Consider the following 21,876-nt stretch of genomic DNA (forward strand, 5'->3'; position numbering starts at 1 on the left):
CCGTCACCTACCGGGAGTGCAGGTGCAGCCGTCTGTGGGACCGTCCTACCAGCCGTTTGGTTTACCGTACAAACTGTGTCCAAGTCTCAGGCTGAGTGAGTACCACAGTGCCGCAAGGCCGCAGCAGCGCTGCCCCGCGTCCCTGCGCCCTCCAGGCCCTACACTTTACATCTCTTCACTGGGCCCCGGGATCACCAACCCCTACCCACGGAGGGGCAACACAACACCTGGCTGCTCCGCATCACCATCCCCGGGACCCCCACACTGAGCAGCGGTGGTGCAATCACCACAACCGTGGGTGGCGTCACGAACTATAACAATCCCCACACCCAACAAACACCCCCCTTTCACTCACGGGCGAGGAGTGTCGCTCGAGAAACCCCGGGATCCGGCCTACGGCTCGAGCCACCAGGAGCAGCTGCCGGACCCGAGCGGAAGGGGTGAGCGCGGTGTGCTGACACCCTCCTCCCCGCCCGCGACAACTTGGCGTCACGAACAGGATCTTACCGCTCTGCCGTCTGGTAGAGGTGCGCCTTGTTACCGCCGAAGGTATCCGGCAGAAAAATTTCAGAAGCCGCCATCTTTGGCGCGAAAAGTTCCCGCTCGAGCGTCTTCTCGAGCAGTAGAGGCGCGAAGGCCAAAACCCCGCCCCGAGAGAGGAGGGGCCGGAAAGAGCTAAGGGGGACGCAATGGCGGCTGGACGCATGTAAGTGTGGCGGTGCAAGCCAACACCCTGAGGCCCCCGGTCTGCCGACCCTAACGAACAATGTCCGCCCCACCTAGCTCTGCAGAGACTACCGAGCGGGTGTCGGGAACGGCGGCCTGGCTGAGGGCCCGGGCGGCGGGGATCTGCCGTCATTACCAGAGTCGGATCGACGGGCTGATGGAGCAGTGGGCCGCGGAGGTGGAGGCCCTAGTTGCGGTGGCGCGAGTGTATGGAGTGGAGGCTGTGATGGAGGAGCGCGAGAATGACCCACGCCCCTGTGTCCCCGAGGGACCGGCCGCTGCGGCTGAGGGACCCGGTCTGCCCCTGGCTCCTGTGTTACCTCCGTCCAACTCGCTCGCGCGCTGCACCGAGCCTGGCCTGTCGGGCGTGCATCCCTCTGTGACTGCGGCGGGGGCAGAAGATAGCGACTCCGGGCCTGACACTGAGCCCGTGTCGGAGGAGGAAGAGGGGGTCGCTGCCCTGCCTGGCCTGGAGGCCACCTATGTTCCCCGAGCCGGAGGCAACGGGTATCGGGCGATCCTTCCACGCCGTGCGTGCTATGCGCTGGAGGGGCTGGTGCCCATGTCCTTTCGCCCCGAGCCGGGTGAGGAGGACGAAGATACCGAGTAGGGCGAGGGATGCCCGCAGCACCGTCCCCGTTGGGACCACCTGTTTGGTTGAAAAGTTTGAAAGTTTTGCCAATAATGAAAATGATCACACCGAAGAAGTAACCTGATTTGTTTGTTGATTTGCAACCGGCTGGAGCCGGCACCGTTGTCCCCGTGGGAACCGTTAAAAGTTAATGCATGGGAACTATCCATGGACAAGCCCGTGAACTTTGCAGGGCAACCACAAACGTTAGTGGCTTGTAAATATGTTGGGTACCGTTACCGTTTCCGCAATGCCGCCTCCGGAGAGGCAGGTTGGAGGGAGGGCCCTGAGCAGAGCAGGCCAGGGCCCAGCCACCAAAGGAACCGGTGGCTACCCTCTGGAGGGAAGGACAGATCCCGCTCGGGTACCGTGTGCTGGACTGTGGGTCAAGGGGTGCTGCCTGGGTTTTAGGGGCAGCATCAGGGCCAGGTTACTTGGGTGGGAGAGAGCGGAAACCGTGACCGTATACCGTTGCAACGTTAAAAGTAAATGTGCCTCCCGTCTTGGGAAGAAGTTATTAAAAATGTCATTTATTGTTTGTTTAACCCTGTTATCCCCTTTTTACAGAAAAATAAAACCGATGTAGGACGGCAGCCCGCGGACGGTCTGCATTTTGCTAAGGGGGAATGTGTCGCCCTGGGCAAGCCAGGGGACACAGGTCACAACACCACCACACCCCCACACTCCAGGTAGGCACATCTGCTAACCAGAAATCCTTGTTGCCTTCCTCCAGGAGTCTGTTGATGCACACCAGGGGGTGGGCCAGGCGGTTGGCTCCGCCCACCGAGGAGCTCACAACTCTGGAGGCGGGAAAACCAGGCAGATAGCCCCGGGCAGGGGAAGAGTGAAGTCCAGTGAAGGGCTAGAGTAAACAACCAAGAAGTGAAAGTGGAGGAAAGAAAAGGAGTAAAGGAGGAAAGCAAGAAGTGGTGACAGAGCAGAGAGTGTGCAACGCCTGAGAGCCCAGCTTTGTGTAGGGCCAGAACAGCAAGGTCAGCGACGGCGGTGACTGTCCGGAGGGGGACCGTTTGGAAGTTCCTGGAAGGACCCCGTTGGCTGTGTGCCCGGTGGTCTGGAGCAGTGTTCCGAAGGACAGTCAGCACCAGGGCAGGGGCCTCTCGGACCCCGGCAAGGCTAGGAGTCGCCAAATTTGCCGAATCCGTCAGTGAAGGGGACGTAGATCCCCCAGCAACCAAGTCCCGATTGACGGCAACAGCCCGACCATTACAGGGGAGACACCGCCACCGCCAGGGCACCAGTTTCCCCAGGGCCAGCGCCTGCGGGCAAAGTGTAGAGCTCCTCCGGCCCAGATTGCAGTCGGGGAGCGGGTAACCGGAGGGAATCCACCGCTACCATCAGTCAACACAGGTGCAAGGAAGAGAGACATCACCGTCACCTACCGGGAGTGCAGGTGCAGCCGTCTGTGGGACCGTCCTACCAGCCGTTTGGTTTACCGTGCAAACTGTGTCCAAGTCTCAGGCTGAGTGAGTACCACAGTGCCGCAAGGCACAGCGCTGCCCCCGCGTCCCTGCGCCCTCCAGGCCCTACACTTTACATCTCTTCACTGGGCCCCGGGATCACCAACCCCTACCCACGGAGGGGCAACACAACACCTGGCTGCTCCGCATCACCATCCCCGGGACCCCCACACTGAGCAGCGGTGGTGCAATCACCACAACCGTGGGTGGCGTCACGAACTATAACAATCCCCACACCCAACAAACACCCCCCTTTCACTCACGGGCGAGGAGTGTCGCTCGAGAAACCCCGGGATCCGGCCTACGGCTCGAGCCACCAGGAGCAGCTGCCGGACCCGAGCGGAAGGGGTGAGCGCGGTGTGCTGACACCCTCCTCCCCGCCCGCGACATATGTCCTCACGGTGTGGGCTGTTGCCTTCTGTCGGGACTTGGTTGTTAAGAAACCCCTGGGGTTCCGGTCACACTCGGATTTGACCGTTGTCGGCGGCTCCAAGCCTAGTCGGGGTCCGATGGCCCTGCCTTTGTGCTTAGCTTCACTCCGCTCCCCGGTTCGGTACCGTCGGGCCAACGCCCGACCCCGGTCCTACGGTTCTGCAGAGGTCCACTAACTCCTGCAGACGGCCACCACCGTCTGCCAACCTTGCTGTCAGTGCCTGGGCTCCAACCCAGACACTCACAGGTTCTGTCCTCTCACTTTCACCTCCAAACTGAATCTGTCACTTTTCCCGCCTCCAGGCCTGTGAACTCCTCGGTGGGTGGGGCCAACCGCCTGGCTCCGCCCCACCTGGTGTGGACATCAGACCCTGGAGGGAGGCAACAAGGGTTTTGTGTTTGACTGGTGTGACTATCCAGGGGAGGGGGTGTGTGGTTTTATGTCTGTGACTACCTGGCTAGTCCAGGGCGTCACACGCTTCATGCTCATTGGCAGAAAATGGATCCAGTGGCACCATCCTCCACCAATTCACAGCTGTCTGCATCCTGTAAATGCACATAGTGTTGACATCGGGCAGCAGCGGTGGCAGACGGGTGGCGGGGCAGGGCACTGTGCGGCCCGTGGATCACTCTTTTTAACCCTTTGGTTGTCTTGGGCTGCGGACCGGACTGGAACAGCCAGAGGGCCGGATGTGACCTGCGGGCAGCACTTTGCACAGCCCTGATCTATAGTGTATGGGGAGGTCCTGGCTTTCTCTCACAGATGATGCTGGGACACAGAAGCGGTGGGAATTCTGAATTCAAAAGTCTGATATTTTTTTTTCATAACCATAAGGAAATGTTGTTACCAAATGTTTTTGGCAGGGGCATACTGTGCTCTCCTCTTCCCATATGGGTACCTTAAAGCGCACCGATCAATAGGATTTTCCTATATAACCTAAAGCCAGTGCTATACTGACACTATCAGTACATAACTACATACCTTTAGTTGTCAGATAGGATGTTTAGGTTTTGAAACACAAGTAAGTAAAGTTTGTAAAATCAGCAACTTGTTGAGTGGCAGTAGCTGAGGATCAGATAATATCTGGGGGGGAGTATTCATAGTTATCCCCTCCCCCGTTACCTATTCTAATTCTATTATTTATACAATCGTTTCAGTTTGTGACTAGAAGGACCTGTGCTGATGTCATACCCATGTGACAAGAGGGGGCGGGGCCTCAGCCAACATAGCTGATACCAGGAAACAACATTTTTCTGTTGGCTGAGGCCCCGCCCCTTCTGGTCACATGGGGATGACATCAGAACAGGTCCTTGTAGTCATAAACTAAAACAATTCCATAATAGAAGTAGCATAAATAACGGGAAGGACGGACAGACAGGGGGGTGGGAATCACTATGAATACCCATCCCAGATATCAGCTAATCGGCAGCTGCTGTCACTCAACAAGCTGCTGATTTTACAAACTTTACTTGCTTGTGTTTCAAAACCTATACATCATATTCCTATTCACTCATTTTTATTGCTCATGTAAGTTTTAGGCTAGGTTCACACTATGTCTCAATCCCTGTTCATGATGACCGCTTCAGGTATTTCCTTTTGAAGGAAGAGCCATAGAGTTTAATTAGCAAACAGAGTCCAAAATGTTTTATCTCAAGTGTTGAGATGGATTCTGTAAGTCATTTGTCAGCATTATCAGTATTTTAGGGTTTTCCTTCTCTTTCGATATTCGCATGGTGCCCCCTGTACCTAGCATGCTAGCTTGTAGTGTTAGAAAGACAGACGAGGCAAAAGGGATCCATTGAAGATTACAACAGATGTAAAAGAGGTGAAATCCACACGTTAGCAAAGAAAACTCACTGACCATAGGAGCAGGGAGCAAGAGCAATGTAGCTGAGCTGAGTTTGCCACAGAGTCCAATGAACAACTCCTAGTGGTATGACAGACATGGCTAAAAAAATATCACAAAACTGAGTTTGTAACAGAGTCCAATGCAGATCAGAGGAAAATATGAAATTGCAGAGTCAACAATGAAATAACAGAAGTTGCAGAGCTAGGTTTGTCCCAGAGTCTTGTTACGTCACCATCGGAGTCCGCTCCATCGACTTCTGCTCCGATCGCCAGGCGACGCCGTGTTCCTGCCATGGATAGTGCTGGTGATGGGAGAGGAGTTGATGCCGGCGGCGCTGGTGGGTACACGATCCGTTCATCCACTAGTCTTTGTTTCCTGGGGATCTGCAGTGCCACTGGCTGACTGTAGGTGGCGGGTGTCTCCCACCTGAGGTACCATCATTCAGCTACAGCCTATGGGAAGACACCACACCCTTTTTAATTCCCCTCCTGTCTGCTGACCTCTGCCAGAGATAGTTCTGAGAATTCTGGCTCCTGTTTCGTCCTGTGATTTTGTGTGCTGATTACCGCTTGTTTCCTGACTACCCTCCTGCCTGCTGTTTTATGTACCTCGCTGCCCGTTCCGGTTTTGACCTCCTGCTCGTTTTCTGATTACGTCCTTGCCTGCCGATTCTGTCCCTGTTCCACAATTCCTGGTTTGACCCTGCCTGACGACTACTCTCATCGGACTGCAGCCTTCCACAGCTAGTGATCTCCAGGGCCCCGTGTAATTCCAAATCCCTGTATAGGGGCTAAAGGGTGTCAGGGTTCTGGGGGTCCTGCTTGGCGAGCAGCTTCCCTCTAGCCTGTCCATTACAGCCCGTCTGAGTCTGTGGATCCAGGCAGGCGTTACAAGTCTCAAAAGCAAAAACAGAAAGTGGAGTACCAAAATTACCCAGTGATGTCATCTATGTACCTGACAGAGTTTATTGTTCTTGCTTGTACTGTTCTTCAACCTTAATATAAAGAATTAACATAAGAGTACTCCTTATTTCCCGCTGTTATATTTTCTATATTTTTTTCTCTGAAGCATATTTATACAGCGGTGCTCTAAAAAATATCCTTCCATTACCGGTATATGAGGAGTCATTAACACCCAGATATAATTGTACTAATTACCGCAGCATTACTGTGTCCTAAAATAATAGCTTTCTATCTCTAATATTGACCATTCTCCGGAAAATTAGGGAAAAAAATTACATCATTCAATTACATGTGTGAGACAAACCTTAGGCATCCATTAAAAAAATCACTTTTTTTTCCCATAATTAGGCCGGAATAAATAACATCTAGATCTGAATATAATATGGACATTATCAGGTGTAAATTATAAAAAAAATAACAGATAATGACTCGAGTATATACATAGAAATGGACATTTCAGTTGGCGTGTAATCCTCCATCTAGATATAGATCTGGCGGTTGGTGGCTGTTCACACTTGCCATCCAACCCCGTCCACTGGCTATTTATTCTAAGCAGCATGTGCTCGGGCCTGTCCCGCCCACAACCATGAATCAGTCATGGAGACGGTGACTGAAAAGCACAAGGTACGTGCTGTGCAGTCCTAATTTTGCATATGTGAGGCCACATGGCACACTTTAAATAAAAATATTTTAGTGTTAGGACTGCCCCAGGAGATTTGCCGTGACGTTGGCGGGGTGGCTCGAAAAATTGCAATTTTTTGCCAAAAATCTCATTTTTTCAATAGTACAGCTTGGAATGTTGGTACTGTGCACACTTTGCAATACATAATATTTTTGAGTGGAGGTTGTTTAGATATAGATCTGGTCTAGATATAGTCTTATAGTATTAAGGATGAATGAAAACACAAGTCCATCAAGTTCTACCTAAAACCTAACATGTTGATCCAGAATAAAATATACCTAGGTTTTCCTGCACCGGGGGCAAAAAAATTCAATTTGGTACCCCCCTGTCACGGATGTGTCACGATTGACAGACAGCCCTGTGGTGTCTAGAAAGTGTAAAGAATCCGGCACACTCAATAAAATGATTTCCAAAGATGATATTTCATTTCAATGATTTTATTGTTCTTGTGAGGATATCAAAAACGTAATGTGTGTACAAGTCCAACGTTTCGACCAAAACATATGGTCTTTTTCAAGGACTATGAAACAGAAAACAATATATCAGATAAGACAATTTCCATTAGGTAAAATTAGAACACATAAATACGTGGGGAGCTATTACATGATCTTACATAAAAGGGGGGAAAAAAATATATATATCCCAATGGGAAAGAAAAACAGGGATTACACTGAATTTCTTCACAAGAACTCACAATTTTTATGTAAAGTAACAGTAATATTTCATTACAGTAGTATACATCAGATTTTCAAAAAAAAAAAAATAATAATAACGAACAAATAACAAAGGAAGTTTATAGGGTAACACCAACCTCAAAGGTTATAGTATGGTATGTATCATATGAGATATTCACTTTCGTGTATTTTATGTTACTCTTATAGCCTAGGACCAAAAGAAGGAAAAATCAGTGATCATATGGGAATATGGTTGAGTGTATAACGGGAAATGAGGTCATGTAAGTTATCAAAAGGACAATGTCTCTATGGGGAATAAGTATAGTTACCTTAGTACCCTCACTTAAGTAGATAGGATGACTAGCGTCCTCTTTTCTGGATTAGGTTTGACAGAAAAGCTGTATAATTAATGACATACAGAGCAAATATAAGACATATGTATGTGCAAACAACATGAGTAGTACACTGGATGTTGTCATACAGAATGTGAATAGATTCCCTTACGTGCCTGGTCATCTAACAATCCAGGGCAGGAGAAAGTAATATTCCTCAAAGAATATGTCAAAAAAATTGCACTCATGGGAGAATCAGCGATTTAATTAGGATAGATCCACAGGTGAATATACCTATAGCTCATGATCTAAAATGTATAAAGAGAAAACCGTCATATAAATATGAATAGCTGCCATATCACCAAGAAAACACATCAGTATACTAGAGGTATCTGCATCAAAATGGCAGAGGTAAAAAAAATTGACAAGATCACCTGTAGTTAGCTTGCCTATGTATGGCACCTATTGAGGGCTGAACTGGATTCAATTGGATAGGCGTAACAGGGCACCTAGGTAAGAGCAGGACATAGTATAAAGGTGTGAACTAAATATTATATCAAAGACAGGGGTGAAAGAGAGCTTACCCACAATGTGAAATAATGGGGAAAAATCCTAGGTATGCAGGTGGGGCCTGTTATATGAAATAAAATACAAGGGATTTAGTGTATAAAATACACAAGAGATTAGGGGGTCCGGTCCAAACACATACCTTTTAACTGTCCTGAAAAACGTGGTGCCCACAGGTGCCTGGTGGTGATTGGTGACTGCCGCTACTGAGTTATATATACTCTATGGTTAATAAGGAAGCCGGCGTGCGTCTTGTGCATTTCCTGGTATGTATGTGGGAGCGAGGCTTGGAGTGCATGACGCGCAGGCGCCCCCCGTGGTATCTGGAGGGCGTATGCGCGGCAGGCCAGACCAAGCGTCACTGTGAGGAAAGTGTTTACCAAGTGAGGCGCACATCGCGCATGCGCCGCCCCTGTCAGGCGGCGCATGCGCATCGGGCACATCACTCGGCATGTAGGATGTGAGTGGCTAGGGGGGAATGAGTGCGTCATGCGCAGGCCCTGTCCGATTATCAGACAACGCGTGCGCAGAAGGCAGCTCACTCGCTGTGTGTATGAATGAGAAAGGGATATGATAAGGAAGTGAATGGTAAAAGTCTCATGCATGCATCGCCAAGTGATTGGCAATGCATGTACAAAAGTAAACCATCATTGTGTACATGAGAAACCAGTGTGAAACATTAGGAGAACAGGTGGAGGCGGTTCGTGCAACATCTGGGACAAGATAAGCCGCGTGCTTGTGATACGTGACGTGAAGAGATGGGATCAGGAAGGATGGGCCTAAAAGGAGAAAAAACAAGATTTAGCAAAATTATATAAGAAGCATATGATCATGATATGTGTTTGGCAATATACCAGCTTTACAAAACATAGGAGATACAGATACTGGAATATTTACTGATCATGAGAGGCATCTGTTAAAGGAGGAATCATATATCTGTAAAATGAAACAAGTTAGATGAGGACAAAAAATAAACTGCGATCTAATATAAGCGAAAAATAAATCAATCGTGTCTCAATGAAAGGTCTCATATTCCCTATTCAGTCCCCTGGGCTCCAGGGTCTGCAGAGTATGTATCCAATATGCCTCTCTATGTTTGAGCCTTAGGATACTATTGCCCCCACGTCTTAGGGGGGGTACATGCTCTATAACCTGATAACGGAGTTGAGCTACAGAGTGGTTATGCATGATAAAATGGTGGGGAATGGGGAGTAAGGTCTGTTTACAACGGATAGTTGATTTGTGTTTGCTAATGCGGTCTCGGATATGTTGGGTAGTCTCTCCAACATATCCGAGACCGCAAGGGCACTTGATCAAGTACACTACAAATGATGAGTCACATGTGAAAAAGTCATAGATGGGATAGCTTTTTCCAGACAGGGGGTGGGTAAAAGAATCACCGCGCGTCAAATTGTTGCACTGTAAACATCTAAGGCAAGGGAAATTGCCTTTTCTAGGGGTTGCGAGAAATGTTTGACGGGGGAGGATTTTCTCTGATCCCATATCTGCTCGTACCAGATTATCTCTTAAATTTTTGGGCCTTTTATTACAGAACAATGGTGGTACCGAGAACTCCTTGATTGAAGGGTAGGCTTGTTTCAATAAGGGCCAATGTTTAAGGATTGTATTTCTGATCAAAGGTGAATATGGGTGGTAAGTATTTACACAGGCCACCCTAGGAGAAAGATCCTGATTATTAACAGGCTTACGAGCTATACGATTGTTCGCCACATCACTTGGGTATCCCCTGGCAATAAATTTCTGCCCCATGTCATGCTGTCTTATTTCACGTTGTAATGGGTCCGATACAATTCTGTGTACCCGTGTGTGTTGTGAGATAGGTAATGACTTTTTGGTGTGCGGAGGATGGCAACTTGAAAAGTGTAAAAGGTTATTCCTATCCGTTGGTTTAACATACAGGTCTGTACTGATGTAGCCGTCCGGGGACACAGATACCATCGTGTCTAGAAAGTTGATCTTTTCTCTGTCATAGTGCATTGTGAAGGTTAACCCAGGCCTAATGGTGTTCAAATCACTGAAGAAATGATTGAAAGACTCTAGATCCCCTCCCCAGAGAATAAAAACATCATCTATATATCTTTTCCATGAGATGATGTTTGCGACCCATAGAGGATGACAGAACACGTGTGATTCCTCAAAATGGGCCATATATGCATTAGCATAGGGTGGTGCTAAATTAGACCCCATAGCTGTTCCGCGCTTCTGGAGAAAAAACTTATCTTGAAATATGAAAAAATTGTTCTCCAACACCAGTCGTAACAGGTCAACGCATAGCGATTTCTGTGTAGGGGAATATGAGCTGTATTTGTCAAGCAGCCAATTGGTTGCTAACAATCCATCCTGATGCTCTATACTCGTATAAAGACTATTTACATCGATTGTCGCCAAGAGTGTGCCTGGTGGAATCGTGCCTAATCCACGTAAATGTGAGGAAAGTGTTTACCAAGTGAGGCGCACATCGCGCATGCGCCGCCCCTGTCAGGCGGCGCATGCGCATCGGGCACATCACTCGGCATGTAGGATGTGAGTGGCTAGGGGGGAATGAGTGCGTCATGCGCAGGCCCTGTCCGATTATCAGACAACGCGTGCGCAGAAGGCAGCTCACTCGCTGTGTGTATGAATGAGAAAGGGATATGATAAGGAAGTGAATGGTAAAAGTCTCATGCATGCATCGCCAAGTGATTGGCAATGCATGTACAAAAGTAAACCATCATTGTGTACATGGGAAACCAGACAGGGCCCAAAAGGAAGACGAGGCGCAGTAAGAGGAGGCGCCACGGGGACATCAACACCTTATCAAGTCCAGACACGGTCTCAGGTACGATGAGTCTTGTTTATAACATATCATCATATAATCTATCACCATTGGAAATTAAGGTATTGCAAAAGGGTTTATCATTTTGTCCGACTCCCAGGTTTGACACATTCACATTGGATCAGGAGTTACAACGGTTCTACAGAACCTTGCGACTCAAGGCACATTTCTTGAACAGAGAGGATATATCATCCTTCCAAACCACCAGTACACAAGGTTTTTCTTTACATGGTCTGAATCTAAGAATTCCAAGTTCTTTTAATCCACCAAAACTGTACCATCCGATCGAAACATATATTTCTCTTGTCTCAAATGATGTACAAAAAACATTGAAATCTGTGGAACAGGGCGGTCTAAGAGTCAAAAATAATATGTCGATTGATGAAAATAGAGCCCTACAAAATTTGAAAAATAATAAAAACATTGTCATTAAACCGGCGGATAAAGGTGGGGCAGTTGTCGTAATGGATAAGACATATTATTTATCTGAGATCCACAGACAACTGGATGATGTGTCCACATATCAACCAATTCCTAGAGACCCCACACCCCGTATCACGACCCTAATTAGGGAAATAGTGGAGGTTCACTCTAAACAACAAACTATTGACAGTAAACTAGCAGAATTCCTGATCAACACGCATCCCATTATTCCGGTTTTTTACATTTTACCAAAAATCCATAAAAACTTACATACACCCCCTGGTCGTCCAATAGTCGCTTCAACTGACTCTATTTTATCTCCACTAGCCATGACTGTAGAAAAGATTTTGACGCCCCTCATCCCACAGATCCCGGCCTACATTAAGGACACTTCTGATTTTTTGTCCCATTTACGTGGATTAGGCACGATTCCACCAGGCACACTCTTGGCGACAATCGATGTAAATAGTCTTTATACGAGTATAGAGCATCAGGATGGATTGTTGGCAACCAATTGGCTGCTTGACAAATACAGCTCATATTCCCCTACACAGAAATCACTATGCGTTGACCTGTTACGACTGGTGTTGGAGAACAATTTTTTCATATTTCAAGATAAGTTTTTTCTCCAGAAGCGTGGAACAGCTATGGGGTCTAATTTAGCACCACCCTATGCTAATGCATATATGGCCCATTTTGAGGAATCACACGTGTTCTGTCATCCTCTATGGGTCGCAAACATCATCTCATGGAAAAGATATATAGATGATGTTTTTATTCTCTGGGGAGGGGATCTAGAGTCTTTCAATCATTTCTTCAGTGATTTGAACACCATTAGGCCTGGGTTAACCTTCACAATGCACCATGACAGAGAAAAGATCAACTTTCTAGACACGATGGTATCTGTGTCCCCGGACGGCTACATCAGTACAGACCTGTATGTTAAACCAACGGATAGGAATAACCTTTTACACTTTTCAAGTTGCCATCCTCCGCACACCAAAAAGTCATTACCTATCTCACAACACACACGGGTACACAGAATTGTATCGGACCCATTACAACGTGAAATAAGACAGCATGACATGGGGCAGAAATTTATTGCCAGGGGATACCCAAGTGATGTGGCGAACAATCGTATAGCTCGTAAGCCTGTTAATAATCAGGATCTTTCTCCTAGGGTGGCCTGTGTAAATACTTACCACCCATATTCACCTTTGATCAGAAATACAATCCTTAAACATTGGCCCTTATTGAAACAAGCCTACCCTTCAATCAAGGAGTTCTCGGTACCACCATTGTTCTGTAATAAAAGGCCCAAAAATTTAAGAGATAATCTGGTACGAGCAGATATGGGATCAGAGAAAATCCTCCCCCGTCAAACATTTCTCGCAACCCCTAGAAAAGGCAATTTCCCTTGCCTTAGATGTTTACAGTGCAACAATTTGACGCGCGGTGATTCTTTTACCCACCCCCTGTCTGGAAAAAGCTATCCCATCTATGACTTTTTCACATGTGACTCATCATTTGTAGTGTACTTGATCAAGTGCCCTTGCGGTCTCGGATATGTTGGAGAGACTACCCAACATATCCGAGACCGCATTAGCAAACACAAATCAACTATCCGTTGTAAACAGACCTTACTCCCCATTCCCCACCATTTTATCATGCATAACCACTCTGTAGCTCAACTCCGTTATCAGGTTATAGAGCATGTACCCCCCCTAAGACGTGGGGGCAATAGTATCCTAAGGCTCAAACATAGAGAGGCATATTGGATACATACTCTGCAGACCCTGGAGCCCAGGGGACTGAATAGGGAATATGAGACCTTTCATTGAGACACGATTGATTTATTTTTCGCTCATGTCAGATCGCAGTTTATTTTTTGTCCTCATCTAACTTGTTTCATTTTACAGATATATGATTCCTCCTTTAACAGATGCCTCTCATGATCAGTAAATATTCCAGTATCTGTATCTCCTATGTTTTGTAAAGCTGGTATATTGCCAAACACATATCATGATCATATGCTTCTTATACAATTTTGCTAAATCTTGTTTTTTCTCCTTTTAGGCCCATCCTTCCTGATCCCATCTCTTCACGTCACGTATCACAAGCACGCGGCTAATCTTGTCCCAGATGTTGCACGAACCGCCTCCACCTGTTCTCCTAATGTTTCACACTGGTTTCTCATGTACACAATGATGGTTTACTTTTGTACATGCATTGCCAATCACTTGGCGATGCATGCATGAGACTTTTACCATTCACTTCCTTATCATATCCCTTTCTCATTCATACACACAGCGAGTGAGCTGCCTTCTGCGCACGCGTTGTCTGATAATCGGACAGGGCCTGCGCATGACGCACTCATTCCCCCCTAGCCACTCACATCCTACATGCCGAGTGATGTGCCCGATGCGCATGCGCCGCCTGACAGGGGCGGCGCATGCGCGATGTGCGCCTCACTTGGTAAACACTTTCCTCACAGTGACGCTTGGTCTGGCCTGCCGCGCATACGCCCTCCAGATACCACGGGGGGCGCCTGCGCGTCATGCACTCCAAGCCTCGCTCCCACATACATACCAGGAAATGCACAAGACGCACGCCGGCTTCCTTATTAACCATAGAGTATATATAACTCAGTAGCGGCAGTCACCAGTCACCACCAGGCACCTGTGGGCACCACGTTTTTCAGGACAGTTAAAAGGTATGTGTTTGGACCGGACCCCCTAATCTCTTGTGTATTTTATACACTAAATCCCTTGTATTTTATTTCATATAACAGGCCCCACCTGCATACCTAGGATTTTTCCCCATTATTTCACATTGTGGGTAAGCTCTCTTTCACCCCTGTCTTTGATATAATATTTAGTTCACACCTTTATACTATGTCCTGCTCTTACCTAGGTGCCCTGTTACGCCTATCCAATTGAATCCAGTTCAGCCCTCAATAGGTGCCATACATAGGCAAGCTAACTACAGGTGATCTTGTCAATCTTTTTACCTCTGCCATTTTGATGCAGATACCTCTAGTATACTGATGTGTTTTCTTGGTAATATGGCAGCTATTCATATTTATATGACGGTTTTCTCTTTGTACATTTTAGATCATGAGCTATAGGTATATTCACCTGTGGATCTATCCTAATTAAATCGCTGATTCTCTCATGAGTGCAATTTTTTGACATATTCTTTGAGGAATATTACTTTCTCCTGCCCTGGATTGTTAGATGACCAGGCACGTAAGGGAATCTATTCACATTCTGTATGACAACATCCAGTATACTACTCATGTTGTTTGCACATACATATGTCTTATATTTGCTCTGTATGTCATTAATTATACAGCTTTTCTGTCAAACCTAATCCAGAAAAGAGGACGCTAGTCATCCTATCTGCTTAAGTGAGGGTACTAAGGTAACTATACTTATTCCCCGTAGAGACATTGTCCTTTTGATAACTTACATGACCTCATTCCCGTTATATATTCAACCATATTCCCATATGATCACTGATTTTTCCTTCTTTTGGTCCTAGGCTATAAGAGTAACATAAAATACACGAAAGTGAATATCTCATATGATACATACCATACTATAACCTTTGAGGTTGGTGTTACCCTATAAACTTCCTTTGTTATTTGTTCGTTATTATTATTATTTTTTTTTTTGAAAATCTGATGTATACTACTGTAATGAAATATTACTGTTACTTTACATAAAAATTGTGAGTTCTTGTGAAGAAATTCAGTGTAATCCCTGTTTTTCTTTCCCATTGGGATATATATATTTTTTTCCCCCCTTTTATGTAAGATCATGTAATAGCTCCCCACGTATTTATGTGTTCTAATTTTACCTAATGGAAATTGTCTTATCTGATATATTGTTTTCTGTTTCATAGTCCTTGAAAAAGACCATATGTTTTGGTCGAAACGTTGGACTTGTACACACATTACGTTTTTGATATCCTCACAAGAACAATAAAATCATTGAAACGAAATATCATCTTTGGAAATCATTTTATTGAGTGTGCCGGATTCTTTACACTTTCTGGACATATATTTTTCCGAGCACCTTAAGCTTTTCATTCTTAGTGAGCCAGGCATTTCTATTACATAGCCCTGTGGTGTCTGGCTGCAGAAGGTCACTGCGTTTGGCTGCACAAACTGCTAATTGATATTCTTACTTCTATGGTATGAATGGAGTTCTTTGTATCTTCTCTGTTAGAGTTAACTCTTTCCCTTTAGGACCCTGCAGACTTATTGACTTATTCACCTGCAAATCCTTATCCCACTCTCCGGGTCTTTATACAGTATACCTGCATTTCCCCTTGGTTTGTTGCTAGTGATAAAGTTTAACCCCTATGCTGTCCAGATTGCAAGCAGTTGGCTTGCAATCTTCAGGAAACACATTGTTGTATGTTGCTGTCATACTCCCATTTTCCCGTCTGCATTCCCCTGTTAGTTTTCCCTGTGTGTTGTTTAGGACTTTGTGGGGTTGACTAGTGCTCATCCCATCCGGTCACTTCCAAGGGTCCAGTTCAGGGTCATTTAGATCCTAGGTATTGGCCTGCTGTACAAAGGGCTGGTAAGATGTAGTACAGCGTATTCCCCACTAGGTGGCAGCACAGTAGTGAAGGAGAGTCAAAGTAGTACTGTAACAGAAAGGAAGGCTGAAGTACAGCAGAGTAACATCAGCAGGCAGTTCACAGGTGAACCACCAGGGGGCAATAGAGTAGTCAAGCAGTCAGGGCCTAGCCAGGAAAGTCAAGTCACTGCAGAGGGAAGATCAAGATCAAGTCAGAATACAGAACCAAGGTCAGATGCCGGCAGATCAGGTATACAGAGGGAAACACAAAGGGCACAGGGAACAGAAGACAAGACCGGAGGGTGACGAGACACAAACACGGGAAGGAGGATCAACCAGGATGGGTAAACAACTGACAGGAGTGGGAAGTCAGGGACTGGGACAGACTGACGAACGGGGGAGGGTACAAGTGAGGCCACAGTAACAAGGAGTCAGATCAAACAGGAAATCTCACCAGAGCCAGTCACAGGCTGCAGAGCAAAACTATAACCAGCACTGGAATGACGGTGCAGCAACCAGATATATTGTCTCCTGAAACCGGAATGAGGCTGATGGGAGTTAACCCCTGACATGACCAGGCCGAGTCTGGGAAACTCTGGAGCAGGGAATACCGCTCCTGGATCATGACAGGTATCCTGCTCAGTACATATGTGCAGAAAATATCTAGGGACCTCGGGGAAGCCAGGGTCCAGTGGTAAGTTTAACTAGGGGTCACCATCTCCCCTTCCCCTAGAGGCAGGGTTCCCCTCCCCTCTTTTCCCGTTCATCTGATATTCCCCCATACCATGCGTGACACCCACCTTCCCACACATATACAGCTTAAATGGTTTGAGTAGCCATCATATGACTCCTCATATGCGATTTGCACACTTAGTAACGTACCAATGAGCTGCTTTCCCTAGCTCCTTCAATGTTCAGTGAAATACTTGCTTCACTGAAAGAAGAGAAGCTAAATGGAATTTTACATGACCAAATGAATGAAAATCACACGTAATGGCCACTGTAACCAACAAGTAGAGCCAAATCCTGACAGTAAGTAGATTACACACTGTTATGATTGGGCATGTTACAGTGCATAATTGTATACTTAATTGTCCTAACATAAATTCAGATGTAGTAACCCTTAACTTATCAGACTGCACACAATTTTATTAACATAGCCCTGTAATACATTTTTCGGACAAGTTATGGATTGCCACATGTGTACAGAACCAGAACTAATAACACTACAGAAATACATCAACAGTATAGATATACAACACCAGCACCATCAAAAGTACAGAAATACAGCACCAGAATCATTAACAGTACATGAGTACATCATCAGAACCACCAAAATTGGATGACTACATCACCAGAATCACCAACAGCACAGACAGGCATTACCAGAAGCCACATCACTACAGAAAAATATAATCAGAGCCATCATTAGTAAAGGAACATCAGGATCAACAGAACCACCAGATGTACATGAATACATCACCAAAACCACCATCAGTACATAAATATATCACCAGAACCACCAAAAGTTGAGAAATACAGTCCCAGAACCACCAACAGTACAGAAATTCTGCATCACAAAAACCATCAGTACATGAATACATCACCAGGGCCAGCATCAGTACAAGAATACATCAACAGAATCACTGTCAGCACAGGATTACATAACTTAAAGCACCAATAGTGCAAAAGTACAACATCACAAGTATCATCAGCAGAGGAATCCATCACCAAAAGTGCTATCAGTACAGGAATGCAGCATCAAGGATAGCAAACAATTGTAATAGCAGGTCAGCACCATATTCAATTGTATTGCATGAACCTATAACTCCAGGTATGTCCTGAGCAATGGTGAGAAGATACTGGAAGTTGTTAAGAGGCATATTCAGACTGCAAACCATATAGAAACCACCATGCTGATGAGACTAAGGCATTATCACAAATATACCTTTACATTCATGTACGTTTATATTCTTTTTCAGACGCCATGATGATTTTTCACATCAACAGCTCATCTCTGCAGACTTCTCTCTTCTCTGTTCCAACATGATGGCCTGAAAAATAACAGTGTCATTATAATTCTCCAGTATAAAAATGTCTGTGATATGCTGTGCCCCTGAATAAAAAGCAGCCCCTAAATGTGCTCCATGCCCAAAATATTTCTCTCACACTATCACTCTTATGGTACATGGCTTCCATACTACCCTCTCCTTTCCATACGGTGCCCCGTCTACACTCTGTACCCTCGCACTATATCCCTCCTAACTGCCCAATCCATATACTGTGCTCCCTCCTCCCACTCCGCCTCTGCACACACTACAGTTCAAAAGTTTAGGGTCACTTAGATATTTCCTTATTTTAGAAAGAAAAGCACATTTGTTATCAATGAAGCTAACATTAAATTAATCAGAAATCCCCTCTATACATTGTAATGTGGTAAATGATTATTCCAGCTGCAAACGTCTGGTTTTGAATGCAATATCTACATAGGTGTATAGAGGCCCATTTCCAACAACCACTACTCCAGTGTTCTAATGGTACATTGTGTTTGCTAACTGTGTTAGAAGGCTAATGGATGTTTAGCAATCCCTTGAAAACCCTTGTGCAAGTATGTTAGCACAGCTGGAAACAGTTTTGCTGATTAGAGAAGCTATAAAACTGACCTTCCTTTGAGCTAGTTGAGAATCTGGAGCATTACATTTGTTGGTTCCATTAAACTCTCAAAATGGCCAGAAAAAGAGAACTGAGAACTTTCATGTGAAACTCGACAGTCTATTCTTGTTCTTAGAAATAAAAGATATTCCATGCGAGAAATTGCCAAGAAACTGAAGATTTCCTACAACGGTGTGAACTACTCCCTTCAGAGGAGAGCACAAACAGGCGCTAACCAAAAGACCAGTGCCGGTCACACATAAACACTTCACAAAATCCCAGTTTTTCCCCAACAATCCCCCATAGAATGGTACAAGGCTAGGGTCGGACCAATGGATGGCCGCCTAGATTTTGAGCCAGTCCAGTCCACTAGTTGACCAGGTGGGAGGGGCAGACAGGGACAGACAGTCAGTCAGAGTAGTGAGTCGGGAGGAGACCGTAAAGGTGGACGTGACAAGACGCACTGACCTGGAGTGAACAGTAACCTAGCGCCCAGGAGGGTAGTTGCCGGTGGAGTACGGTGGAGTACTCCCGGAACTATGCACCAATGGGGTACAGGACCCTAGGTCAGGCAGAAGCTCCAGGCAGGCCTGATAATACCTGCACAGCAAGGGGACCATCAAGAACCTCGCTGACCTTAAAAATCCGAGACTTGTTAGCAAAGGGAGAACCGGGGACAGGACCAGAGACTACAACCCCACAGGGTTCACGCTACCGTCATACGGACTGCAGTGGAAAACCACCGGACGGGGACCCACCAGCCAGAGACAGGTGCAGGGGAAGAAGGCACCAAATTACTAAACTGGCACTGGAACAAAGGGGACCTGAAGGTGAAACCAACCGGCCCTGGGTAACCAGTTACCACCAGACAGTGAGTAAAGAACCAGTTGCACTGAACCCCTTGTGTGGACTATCTTCTTCCGACGCCCGTCACATCACCTACCCTCTGGGGCCCAGCCCTGCTTGCGGGCCTATCACCCAGGCTGCCATTAACACCAGCCCCAGTAGTGACATTGTGCAGCGGCGGCTCCATCTACATAGCCCCAACACCGCAAGTGGCGTCACGTGTGAACACTGTTCTAATCCTTTGTAAATATATCCCCTTTACAAAAAGGGCCCAGGGCACGGAACCGGGCAACGGCCACCAAAGTGACATTCCCCAGATATACACTGCACGGGACCGAGTACCCCATAGCCCTGGGCGACACAGATCCATATCAGAAGAAAATAATCCTTCCTGTTACTACATAAGGCAATCAGACATTTTGTTCGGCTCTACACACGCCGAGTGTCATGGTGGCATGTGACACTGTTCACACTGCAGAATCTGATACTCCACACTGTGCCTTCTCTGGTGCTTCTGAGCTGCACAGACAGGCCTGGGTGTCGACCAGCTGTGAGCTCATTAGTGATCGGGCTTGCAGGAGTTAATCTCTGCTAGCCTGCTGGTTGCCTCTTGGATCACATGTTGTGGGAGACATATCACAGTCACTCCCCTCCTTTTTAAGATGGTGAAGACTGTCTTTACATGCCTACTATAGCTTTTGTTAAACTGGTTCGTGTGCTGTTGTGTTTCTATTGCTTGTGATTTATTGCGTGCTGCTTGGTGAGCTGTGGAAATCCTCTCACCATCTGGTTATTTCCTCACTGCTCCATATTTCATCCCACATATCGTCTTATATCTCCGTGTGTACTAGCTGTGTGATAGAGTTTTGGTTTCCCCATTTGTCTATATCTGTGGGTTCAGCCACTCCTATCCCGGCCCTCCCCTGGGGTGTGGGAAAGGGGGTATTAGATCAGGAGCAGGGCACGAAAGGCGGCCCAGACATCTTCACCATTAAAACTATCTCTGGAATTAAGGACAGCTATAGCCCCTCAGCCTGAGGCCCAGTCTAGGAGCCCCAGTCACCGGTTATCCCCTCACACCCCAAGACAACTAGTTCATTGGTTTGGTGTTCCATCAACAAAAACTAGTACCCATATTGTGTAATATTATATATTATAAGAAAAACATCCAGGCCATTGTGAGAGAATACACGACCTTTTGTATTCTATAGAAACAACCTTCTCTTGTAACTTAATGATGTCAGAGGGTTCAGGTAGCACTGATGAGCGAGGAAGTTTCACATTTCTACATACACCCCTGTGGTTCTTATTGGTGTATGGTAATTTCTTTGTTTGGGATACTATATACACTGGTTGTATGATATAATAAAACAGAAACTCTCAGTACACCACAAACGTGTGTGCTGTATAGATTTCTCCAAGCACATGTAAAACAAATCTTATTAATTTGGAGTTCCAATGGCATAGAAGGAGTGAATATTTCCTCACATCATCCTTGATCTTATTTAGTGAATCAACCATTAAAACCTTATGTGGCAGATGGATCGGGGATATGATTTTGGGAATAACCCTTTAACTGTAATTGATAGTTGTCATGATCCAGGCCAGTATCTGCCACTGTGGTTTCACCCAGCCTGTTTATGTCAGGGGTTAATTCCTTTTGCCTCATTCCGGGATGCTATATCTTGGCGCTGCACCTCCGGTTCAGCACCAGTGATAGTCTATGTCTAGTAGCGTGTGTAACTGGCTCGTGTGAGTAATCCAATCTGTCCTACCGAATACCCTTTTCCGCCTAACCCATGTCTGTTTGTCCGCTCCCAGCCCCGTCCCACTTGTCATACCCCTGTCTATTATTTGGACTTCCCGGTACTTGACTTACGCTCACATCCCCGACTTTGTTCTGTCTCTTCATTCGGCTTTCTCTGTTACCATTCAGCTCATGACCCTCTGCTTGCTTCTGAAGTTTGTTTACCCTTCGTACATTGACTTGTCTTCCTTTTGCTGACTCGGCTCACTGACTACTCTGCTGCCAACTAGTGGTGACTACGCTGTACTACTCCGGGTCATCTCTTAGTACAGCGTGGAATTGGCTCACTGACTACTCTGCTGCCACCTAGTGGTGACTACGCTGTACGACACCGGGTCATTTCAGTACAGCGTGAGATTGGGTCACTGACTACTCTGCTGCCACCT

Source organism: Anomaloglossus baeobatrachus, chromosome 2, assembly GCF_048569485.1.
Source record: "Anomaloglossus baeobatrachus isolate aAnoBae1 chromosome 2, aAnoBae1.hap1, whole genome shotgun sequence".
NCBI classification, from domain to species: domain Eukaryota; kingdom Metazoa; phylum Chordata; class Amphibia; order Anura; family Aromobatidae; genus Anomaloglossus; species Anomaloglossus baeobatrachus.